Genomic DNA, 11,969 nt, shown 5'->3' on the forward strand with positions numbered 1-11,969 from the left:
TTAATTAATTAGTTGCAGTGGAACACACCTGGGATAGCAGTTCAGCAACTTCTCACTGAGACAGTTACGCAGCACAAGACGACAAACAGAACGGGCAGCAAACCTGCAGAGCTTCGCGAGGCAATCAGTTCAGGGTTTGCAGAGCACTGGAGCAAAAAGGCTAAGATTGCTATTGTTGCATTTTCCAAAACTTTGGGATTGAAATATAAATCTGTATGACTGAAAATTCAATAGTAGCTTGTCAGGCAGTAGCTACTCTCTGGATCAAAGGGTATTTTTTCCTCTTCTGACAGAAAACCCAGACTGTCCTCAGGCCTTCTCTCATTGCCACCCAAAGATCAGGTTGAGAGCTGGTAGGATGCTGATGAGGACCTCTATCTATTAGTCTGCCACAAGTGGGTACAGGTGAGAAGCATCATCTGAAGGAGCGCCGAGCTGCCTGCGGATGGTTGGTCTTAGCACTGCTGCAGAGGGGTTGCAGCACAGTGTGTGTCCCTACATGAATCCTTCTGCCATCCCAGGGGCGCCCAGAGCTCTGCACTCCGAGCTGAGATGTTCTTTTCTGGGACTTTTCCTGAACCAGCACTTTCCATGAGTGCAAAGTTTACATGCACCTGTATTGTGTTAGAGACATAATGTGCTAAGAATATAAACAAAATAAGGTTTGTAGGAAGATATCCTTTGTCAGAGTGGTTAGGGTAGTGTAAAAAGTTGAAAATTTTTCTGGCATATAGCTCTTTCTTCATGTGTCCTCAAAAGCACACACCTTTTCTCTGACTATGGCAATTAGTTTTATAGAAGTTATTTCTCCCTACCTGAAATCCCCATCTTGTTCAAATGCGGACACAACATTTGAAGTCTGTTGTTAAAAGCCAAGTTCAGCTCACTGAAACTAACAGATACATGCTTGTAACAGGTTAAAACTTTCTAGTAAAAGATCATACAAAAAAAGTGATAATTTCTGAGAAATTCTCACATGCACTATATCCCAAATTGGTTTGCTCTCTTTGCGGGACTCTTGCAGACTTCCAGTGCACCTATTGTTAGATTTGAGGTCATCTGAGAGTAAGTGTAGCATGACACAGGTGGACTTTTTTGGCCAAATAAATTAAGTATCCTGTTTTATTTCATATTCCTTGTGCTCATTCTGAAACATGTTTCTGATATTTAAACAAAACTGTTTTCCTTGCTTTAGCTAACTCAAAATATCAGAAGAAGGAATGTTTCATGCCTGGAAGAAGACACAAATGAAGCCAAAATTGCTGTAAGCAGGTAAAATAATGTTTTAATAATTACATCAAATTAAGTTGAGTAGTTAATGTCATAGCCATCCAGCCAGGCTGAACAGGTGAGAGCAGTGCATGCAAAGACATGTTAATGCTCTGTGGAATTAAATATCAACAGGTAATTATCAGCTTATATATTTTCTAATTGGAGCACTCAAAGGGCTTTTATTAATTGATGTAAATTTGTTTTCATTAAAGTTAAGGAAGGGCACTTGGGAGGTAACAAACAGTATGTTCAAGTAAAAGCCTTTAGTCTCTTCTAGAGCATGTTATTTTGTACTATAGTCACACCCTGAGGATGCTTGTACATATCTAAGTATATGATCCATTAACTCCGTTATTAGTGTAATTTCTTCAGTAGACTCTCTGTATACTCTGTCTGATGCTGGTTTTCATTATTAAAGGAGTAGTATACAGCAGAGAGGGAGATTCTTGTTTGGCTGTTTTGCTTTTATTGGTACTGGGCTTTCTCTTCCAATTTAGTTAAGACCCTAGAACGGTAAGAACCACGTCAGTACTTTTGATTGCAAGCAGCATTTCTCATGTACCACATCTTCTAACGTATAGGAAATTTTTATGCAGATTGAAAACTTCAACCTGAATTTTGAATAATTCACTTCCCTTGTTTTTTCTAAATGTATATGTAAATAAACTGATGGTATCTCTAGTTTGCATCCCTCATGATACTATATGTTCACCTTAATTAACCTTTTGTGATGGGTAGGGTTTCATATTTTTCAGCCAGTAAAATATCTATTGCAAATGTATTTTTTACCTGGCATTTTAGATAAAAGAAGTATAACTGATCTTACAGATATGAAATAAGGAATTAATTACCTATTGATATGAAGGTTAATTTAAAAATCTGGAAAATATTTGCATAGATAAAAAAAAATTAGAAATTAAAGTACTTACTTAGAGAAATTCTGTGGAGTTTGTAACAACATACCTAAAAGAAGATAATGGAACAATCTGTAAGTTGTTACAATTTGCATTGATTGAAGGGATATTTTTGCTGTCTCACAGCACTGCTGAATATTGTTCTACTTCTGACATTTAAAGTGCTTAGATTTGTGTAACATCTTAAAACTTTTCTTTAAAAAAGTATCTGAGCAAGAAAAGGGCGGAAGCTAACTTCTGATCACATTGTTCCATTAGCCCTGATCTTCTAAATATGTGTGGCTTTACCTTTCATTTGTGATACAAGGACAGAATGCTTAATTTTTTTATCAAGGTCTACTATTGTACAAGGACAAGTAGCAGAAGGTACAGTTAAGTACATAAAGCTAGTGGAGAGAGTTTCTTGGAAATCTCCTCCCTACTCTGCAGTAATAAACCAGCACAAAACATAGTCTGTATTTGTCAAGGAGAAACAATATCAAACTGACCTAATTTCCTTCGTTAGTGTGACTGGCTTGGTGTATAAGCGAACAGCAGTGAATGTAGTTTAAAGTTTAGAAAGGTTTTTGTGCTCTCCTCTATGCAGCTGCCATAAACAGTTCTGGGAAATGTGATCTAGATTAAATCACTATTGTAGAGTTGTAGTATTGGCTGAAACACTCTACTAAGCAGTAGCCATCAGGTTATCAAAGTGAGAGGGCATAGACTGGGACCTGACAGGAGTTTATTATGGTGTTGCTTTTTCTCAGTGTGTTCATTAATGAGTTGGATGTCAGGAGGAAGCATGATGTTATAAACTATGTGGCTAACACCACGTTTTAAGATCATCTTGTTGAGTTGGATTGTTCATAATCAACAGAATTAATTTCAATAAAGAGAAGCACCTTTCTGCTCATAGTACTACTGCTGAATTTTCTTTTGATGGTTCTACTTATGATTAGATTATCTTCTAGTGATGATGAAATTAGATACCCCAAGAACTGACATAATTGCTCTAAAATGGTTACCTCAGAACTATTTCAATGGCGATTATCTTATTTTAGCAAAACCCTAATTATGTTAGTTTGAAATTTAGTTCTCACTAATCTACCCATCAAGGGAGAACAAATTCTGCCATATAGGTAAGAACCCAAAATACATGCAAACAAACACTTCTGTTAAGCACTTCCCTTTTCCAAGCCCTCCACTTCCTTCATAGTTCTTCATCTCCGAGAATGTGCTCTTCCTTTGTGCTTGTTGGAAAACATAGAGAAAGGTGAGTATAATGGGGTGGAGTGGGCAATTGTCCCAAGTTTTGCTACTCCGTGCTGTAGCTAGCAGAGAGCACACTGGTAAGTTTTTGAAGGGTTTTTCATATGCTTTTGCAAGCTTTTTGTAAACTACATATTTCAGAAGATTTAGGAAGAATCTCCATGAGGTTGCACTTCCCATTACAGGACATTCCTGTGGCAGGTGTGCCATCTGCTTCTATAGGAAATCAGGAAAGCAATGAAAATAGGCTTGATTGTCCCTTCGGGGAGTCAACTGGAAACTAGGAGAACCATGATGATGGATTCTGCCCATCTCTCCTTCCCTACTCCGTAAAACCTTGTGGAAGTCCAGTGGCTAAAGCAGTGGTCAGTAAAGGTAGATAATATTTTACTTCTCTGATGGATGGTAAACCAAGAAATGACTTCAACTTTTTTTAGTTCCTTTCACTTGCTTTGGGTGCAAAATCAGCTTTAAACAAACTAGTTTCCCTTGTGCCTTTCAAGCTTCATTTCCTTTTACCATTCCTACTGCAGATAAACACCTTGATATCACTTTGTTTTCTTCTTCTGGAGAGTATCTTAGCACAGGTATTCATCACAGGGCACTAGGCTTCTCCTGGTTATTGGAACAAAGGAGATTGGAGCTCGAATACTTTTTAAACCAAAACCAGACTGCTCTGGGTTTTGTTATTTTTGCCCAGTATCTAGCTGTGTTACGGTAGTTTGGATAGTTTTTAAGTCATAACGTTGCAGGGCATACTCTGAACAAGACTGTGCTTTGCCACAGTAAAATTTCTTTCATGGAGGGTCAGCTGGAAAGAAGCAGGGAAACCTAGAAGGTGATACATTGGTGGTAGTTTGTTTCCTGTGGTTTGATGTCTTGGTCTATGCTAGTGTTTGCTTTGTTCTGTGATTGGTGTATTAGAAAAGCAAAAATACGTACTGTGTTGTGAATCCAGTAGGAACAGTGCAGAAAAAGGTCCTCTGTCTCCCCCAGCCCCCTCCTGGCTCTAGGAGCATAAGAAGCTAAATTGGGTGTGCATCTTCTCATGGGAGTCCGGGAGAAACTTGGAAGTCTGTTACTGTTACACAGGATTGGTTTCAGTCTTTGGAGCTGAACATGGCTCATGTAGACTACAAGAATGAATGTTCCTTTTGGGAACACCCATTTTCATGTAGAAGATAAAGAACACAGGATTACATTTTTAAAAATAAAATTTACATTACATTTTTGACAATAGAGTGGATGAGTTGCAAGGTGAATATGTAATACCCTGGAGAGAAAAACAGAAGATAGGTAACTCAGCATGACATTCAGCTTTTGATATTTTAATAAAAATAGCAATCTTGCATTTATACTTGAGTGAGGGAAGTAGAGTTGGTTTTTAGTTGCTTGTAAGCATTGAAAAACAGTTTGAGCAGTTAGTCCACATTTATTATATGCTTAAATCAAAATAGCAGCAAATTCCAAACAAATCTATTGGAGTACTGCTTGCTTTCTTGTGACGTGGAATACCGACAGCTGCACCCTTAGCATACAGACTATAACGACAGTCAAGATCTTTACTGGATTCAGCGGGGCCACTATTTCACCTCTAATTGGAATCTCCAGTTTATTTCTCTCTTTTTTCCTTCCTCAGACACACCAGTAAGCCTCCAACGGAAACTCCAGCTCACATAATTCTTAAACTTCTTTGCTGGTAATCATGCAGTGGGAGGTAATGTGAATGAATATTAAACAGCATCTTATACTGATCTTCAGCAGACATCAATAGTAATCTGCTGGACAAAAGGAGACTGGGGTGTTTTTTCAGTACTAGAACTGAAGCCGTTATTTCTAACTTTGAGCCTGCTACTGAATGCAGTGCTGAAGATTCCCTGTCTGTTTCCAAATGTAGTTTTGGGTAACAAAACGGTAACACGGAGGACAGTCTTTTAAGAGAAGAAAATAATGCAGCTGAGAATGAAAAGATAAATGATGGTTTGCCCAAATCTTTCAAAAGCACAGATTTGAAGTTAAAGCCATAAGCAATAGAGAACAACTGAGGAACTAATACCCAGAAATGAAAACAAAATATTCCTCTCTCCTCCCTTCCCCACCATTCATTAGTCTTTACAAAAGGCAGTCTTTTCAAAATAGGATAACCACAAGTTAGGTTTTGCTCTGTCCCCAGAAGGTGCTAATGTGAAACTGTTCTCTCATCTACTGGAAATGGAAGGAATGCAGCATCTGCCTACATTCCAGGAGAAGACCAACACCTCACAGCTTTTCCCCTGAGGGTTGTTGGCAATCAACCTATTTCTTCAAAAGTCCACCCATCAGTCAGCCAGGGCTGTCTCATGCTCCCGATCTTCAGACAGCTTTTAATCAAGAAAAAAATTCCAGCTGCTGTACCCGTGAGCAGAGCTGTTCACAAAGTGTTTGCCCGTGCTGTGGCACAGGCAGGTGTGTAGTGGAACACCCACCGCTGGCAATTCAGTGGTGAGGGACACTAGAGCATCACATGTTGCTCCAGAGAGCTCTGAGATGCTCACGATGTTAAACTCAGACATATGCCCATGAGGAGATCTTCCTCCTACTCTGTTGCTGAACCAAGCTCTCATTTGGCTGTTCTAGTAACTTCAAAGTTACAGTCACCAAATACGGCTGCCACCTACTCTTTCTGTGCCATGGTATATGAACAATATAGGACCCAAACCTCTTCAGAAAGAGCTCAGTAATGAGTAAGCTTGTGTCTTGGCAAAAAGATAGAATCTGTCTCTTGCCATGGCAAAGCTGAAATACACTAATACTGAAAAATATTAAATGTCTTGAATTCCTACTTGTTGTGAGTGAGTCTCATTCAGCATTGCTGGTTTAGTGTCATTTGTAAGTTAAATCAGTAAGTGTTCTCTTACTGTTTAGAAGTGATGGGTAAGACCTCATTGGAATTGAATACAATTGTTATAAAAAAAATAAATTTCATCCAGTTTATGTGCCAGGAACTTGAGACATTTTGTAAGACCTCTTTATAAAACTAGCTGGCACATGACTGTCTTCCAAAGGGCTTATCCTTGCTACAATTACAGCTTTTGTCAAGTATTTGTAAAACAGTAATAAAATGTAGCATACAGACTGCTTGTTAATTACAGTTGTATTACTTAGCATAAATACATTGAAACAGTGTAAAAGTGGTGGTATGACTTACAGTCTCTGGATCACATTCCAACTGTCTAAACCTGGTGTGGGCTCAAAGCTTCAGGCTCCAGTGGGGTTACTCATATTTACCTTGGTATAAATGGAATAATCTGTAAAATAGCTTACTGGTAGCCTGACTGTTCTGCAAGTGGCAGAGTTAAGAGCAGCTATGGAACTGTTAGAAAAGTGGATATGTAGAGTGTCAAAACCAGACTATGACCCTTTCTCCTGCTTAGACAGTAGCTGACTTCAGGTAGTTGCCACTGTATCAATGCAGAAACTCACCTGCATCCTCACTCTAAGAAATTGTACTCCTGCCCGATAACGTATCAGGTTCTACAATAGATCTACCTATCCAAAGGGACAGGTCTGTTGTAGCTGCAGGTCTAAACAGGCTGTCAAAGAGACAGCTTAACTAATAGTCTATTAGAAGATCCATTTCCTGTAATACAGGAGTAGGGTTTTTGACATGTTACAGGAAATCAGAGTGCTTTCTTTTCTGAAGAGCAGGATCGGTTTGCCCCTTGCAAATGCAGAGAAGGCTTGGTACAGGGGTACCACAGGCTGCAGGTGCCCACTTTCTGTCCTTGTTCTTAATGGGAGCCCTTGGAGAGAAAGCCCCCCCGAAACACCCGGCACCTTGCACATGCAGCTAGTGGCAGGGCAGAAGAGTCAGGAGTCATGCTTTCTTCATTCTGGCATGACTGCAGACACCTTCTTGTGCCCAATAAACTCCTTTACCAGCTCCACATTTCTTTTTAAAGCCATACAGATTTTCTCCGATTACTATTCTTGGTAGCAATTATCAGTCCTGTTCTTTTAACAGGGTGTACTTTAGCTGTCCCCAGTTACCCCCTCCTAGTTTCTTTTTACAAGAACACAAAGCTACATTTGTTGCACTCTCATTTGAAAAGTAGCACTTTTGAGACTGAACCATGAATGGTTGTTAAGTAGACAGTGACTGTACCAGTATCTACTTTCTGGGTTATGACCTATACATTTCTACCTGCCCAGAAGAAGCTTTACATTATGTCTCATTAACTTATACTGAACACTGAAACTTTGTAAGTATTCTTCATGTGTTTTCACTATTTTATGAGTAATTAACTCATACCCACTTTATAGAAAGTTCTGGGCCACAATCATCAACATCAGTGTTTATGAGGAAATAATTGAGACAATGAAGCATTCAAGAGGTGTATCATGGAAGGAAGGGCCAAGTTTTTCATTTAGAGAAAGTAACTATTTGTCACAAGTTGAAATTTAGTTATTTAAGTACTTAGATTAACAAAATTAAGACATGGCAGTCTGAGACATGTTTCGTAGCTTTGCTCCTGTACTCACGTAAAGAATATACTTAGATTAATAATTTGAAACATAATTCACAAGTCAAGTGAAAATACACACTCCATCCCACTTCACCATGCTGCTTTTCCCTTTTGACTAGCCTCAACTTTTTTGTTACAAAGATTAATCTATAAATACACCTGGCTTCCCTTCTGTACTACAATGTAATTCTTTCATCCCCTAAATCCCACAGGCTAGTACCTCCCTATAAAAGATGAGAAAAGGCATGGGGAAAATCAAAGCGAAATCCACATGCAATCTTTGGCACTGGCAGGGCTTCCAAAACCAGGAGAGAGGCGACTTAACAAGAGACAACAGCTCTATTTTACACATATTCAAGAAGATTGTTTTCGCAGATACCTAAGCAGACCCCCCCCCATTCAAAGAACTATGCTTTTAGTATATTTAAAAATTGTTCATCTATTTAGCAGCTTTGCATTATGACATTTGTAAACACAACAGAAGACAGGATGCAATTAAGTTTTAAGCATACTTTATTAATTTCAAGCCATTGCCACTTCCCAACATCCTCCACCCAAGTTACAACTTTACACATACTGTAGAAGATCGCTCTATCTCCAGTAGTATCACAGACCGGTCTGCCTTCTGTGTATGGGTCAATATACACATAAAGGTTCTTCAGAGGTTTAATGCCACTTACCCTATGTATGGAGATAAAGTATTATTAAAAAGGTTTTAAAGGAATCATCACATTCTATCAAAAACAGTTTTTAGTTTTTACATTACAGTAGTACACACCAAGGTAATAAAAACACATTCTAACTGCATAGGGCTGGTATCTTGTTTTTTCTGAATGCCTGGCAAACTATGTTAAACGTGAAACTCCTTGTCACCATGAGGGAGAAGGAAACAGAAATTAGCACAGTAGATTTAGCCAAACTTTCTGTATGTAGGACCTCAGGTGAAGATGCAAATGACATCTTCATGTACAGGAGGAAAAGATAAATTATCCTCCCTCTTACATCAGCTGAGAAATCATTCAACATGAAAACTTTGTTGCACAGCTGTTCTGTTTGCACCAAGCTGTGACCACTGGAACTCAGCTGACTGCAGGGGCGCTAGTAGCTACACTGCTACTACAGCCTACTGGGACAGGTATTGCCGAAAACTGCAGAGGTTCCTTAACAGTGCCAAAAAGTCCCCAATTCCAGAGGCTTCTGAAGCCAGAACTAAAGATTTTCTGTCGTTACCAACAACAAGTACCAGCTGAGGCTGATACTGGATGGAGGACTGAAATCCACTTGTTTTGAATAACCCCTGTCAGCTAGTCTCTGTATCAACAAAGTTTGACAAAATTAAAATGAATAATGAACCTGCTGAAGTTAAAGAAAAAAGTGGATCATCTGCTTAAATATTTACTAGTTAGAACACATGTATTTTAATCAAACAGAATGGCAGATTTTTTTCCTAAATTTCATAGGTTTTGTACTGATCATTCTATCATTTTAAGAAAACGGCATTTAAACAGTAATGCTTATTTACCTACATTTAATCACAATAAAAAAAAAATCTCTTCAACAAGAAATTAAAAAAGCACATCTACGTAACAAATTCTAATACAGTAAGTATGTTTCAGGAATTATCAGTACTGCAGCAGTGCTAATCAATTCTAAGTTGGAATGCTGGAAACCAAAAGATTAAGACAGAACTACGCGAAGAGTATTTTTCGTATCTTTTATAGGACAGAAACCTTTGTTCATGTCTTCTGGTAGCCATCATCTTCTTTTGAACTGCACCTACAACACAAAGAACAAGTAAACGAGCAACTTTATGCTTCTCCAGAATAGCTTAAAACAGTTCTGTAGGCATTAAGGGGAATCTTTTCTACTGCTTTGTCTCTGTATCACCAACTCATCTCATTGTTCTATATTCCTATTTTAAGAATAAAGTACAAAGCAACAGAAAGAATAAGCTATTATTACATCTGTGTAAAATTGCCCTCAGAAGTGCTGCCTATGTTGTAAAAGTGCAAGTTACTTTCTGTATTTAACTAGCAAGCAACTAGTATTTCATTAAACGTGAAAGCTAATTTTTTTTTATTTCCTGTATGAACAAGATACCTTAATATGTGGAAATAAGGAGAGATTATTTTTTATTTAGAATTTTACAATATAAATTGAGAAGAGACAGGCTGAAGGTTCCAAATAGGCATACAAAACCACCCATCTCCTGCTTGTTTTCGTAGTTTAGTTCATTACATCTCCTCGGTGGGGTATTCCCCACCAGCAGAATGACTGCTTTGTGTCATTTTTCCATTCTTGAGTGCACTAAGAGTGCCATGATTGTTGCCATTATGCACCTAGATGGATACAAAAACCCTTCTTAGTTCAAAGAAGTATTATAAAGTACGTGAAACCAGTGGGGTTTTCACAGCTTTTCAAAATATATTAATAAAAATGAAAAGATGAACTTCTTAATATTGTCAGAGAGAACATTAAAACAGTAGAATGGACCTGAAAAGTTCGATTCTGGTTTCCTCACGCTGTATAACCAACTCAAATGTTTCAAGCTGTTTTAACTTGTTGCTAAATGTTTATCTACACATGCTGTCAGAAATAACCTTGTTAGGAAGGTGAAGTTGGTGTCTCAGCAAATCAGACCCATGGAGTAGGCGTTGAGTGGCCTGTGACTCGCTTTCCTTTTTCTCTTTCAGCACCATCAAAAGGAAAAGTGAGAAAAACAGCACAAACATTAGTTAAAGCCTGAACTTAATCCCATGTCCTACAGGAATAATTTAATTACAATGAAAGCAGACAGACATTATCTGTAGGGTTTTTTGCTTTGTTTTTGTTTAAACAGTGATAATTATATATTGAATTAATATAGCCTATAGCTCTCCCAAAGATCGTAACGTTTAATAATCCCTTTAATTAAATGATTAATAGGAAATGCAGGGGTGGTTCTTACGAATTACCTGATTTACCATCACTGAAGACAGATTCTTTTAAAAATGGCTACAAATGCCTTGTTCACAAAAGACTTTATTATCTAATGATGCATACTGAAAACATACAGGAATCTGCATGGTCCACTTTACATGCAGCAGAACAATCTTCACTTTACAATAAGTAAGTGTCAACTGTTTTATGCAAGAGACAACACTTTAAAGTCACATTTCTTAAAGAAAAGCTTCATTTACAAAAGAAATAAAAGGTAAAGAAGCAATTACCGCTTTTAAAAAGCAGCTGCTTTGTTCAAGAGTGGAAGGTTTATGCCTGTATTGAAAGACAACATGATCACAAATAATGAAAACAATGAACAAATGAAACACTTTTAGCATAAAGCAGTACACTTTCAAAATGACATACAAATAGTTAAAAATTTCATTATGTTGTCTAGCTATCCTTTAGATGTAAGGTCTTTCGAATGAGATCCCAACATAGGTAATTACTAAATGAAAACTCTTCTGTAAGTATTGGTTCTATGTCATAGTGAATTGTATTTAACAAAATGTATACAAAGTCTATATAGCAAGTTGATTAAAAAAATTAAAGTAATAAGAAACAGTACACTGAAGGCGCTCTATCCATCAAGTGCGCACTCTCAAAATTTTAAATGTGATGAACAGAACAGAAGTTGTAACTATGCCACGGTTGCAATGCCAGAAAATAAAACAAGATCATTTATCACACATGCAGGGAATTCTGCCACAATGCTATTGTCTCTCATTTGTCAGTTGTTCCAGTAAAATAACAGCTTAAACACCAGTGATGTTGATGGGTTAGCTTACCTTCAGTGTACTGAAAGTTGTACACAACCTGCTTTAAAAGAGGAGACCATCCCTGCGGGCAGGCTCAAGAAGGAACAGACCCCCTTCGGCACTGACTACACCAAGGGCATGCTGCTGTGGCCTGCACACACACACCTAGGAAAACGTGAATATAAACAGCATTTATGCTGGCCATTTTTTAAAGACAAAAATGAAGCCAAGTCTGCTAAAAACAAATCAACCACCCAGTATTACTGCTCTTTTTTTTTCTTTTTTTT

At 37.9% G+C, this 11,969-nt stretch overlaps 1 long non-coding RNA gene across 1 annotated transcript; it reads right to left on the reverse strand.

The window, feature by feature from the left end:
• Positions 1–8,437: 8,437 nt before the first annotated feature.
• LOC132316719 (uncharacterized) lies at positions 8,438–11,969 on the reverse strand. The gene is made up of 3 exons (XR_009483933.1): positions 10,543–11,969; positions 9,673–9,718; positions 8,438–8,623 (listed from the first exon to the last, which is right to left on the reverse strand). It is a non-coding gene; the product is annotated as an uncharacterized LOC132316719 (long non-coding RNA).

This window comes from Gavia stellata, chromosome 3 (assembly GCF_030936135.1).
Source record: "Gavia stellata isolate bGavSte3 chromosome 3, bGavSte3.hap2, whole genome shotgun sequence".
NCBI classification, from domain to species: Eukaryota; Metazoa; Chordata; class Aves; order Gaviiformes; family Gaviidae; genus Gavia; species Gavia stellata.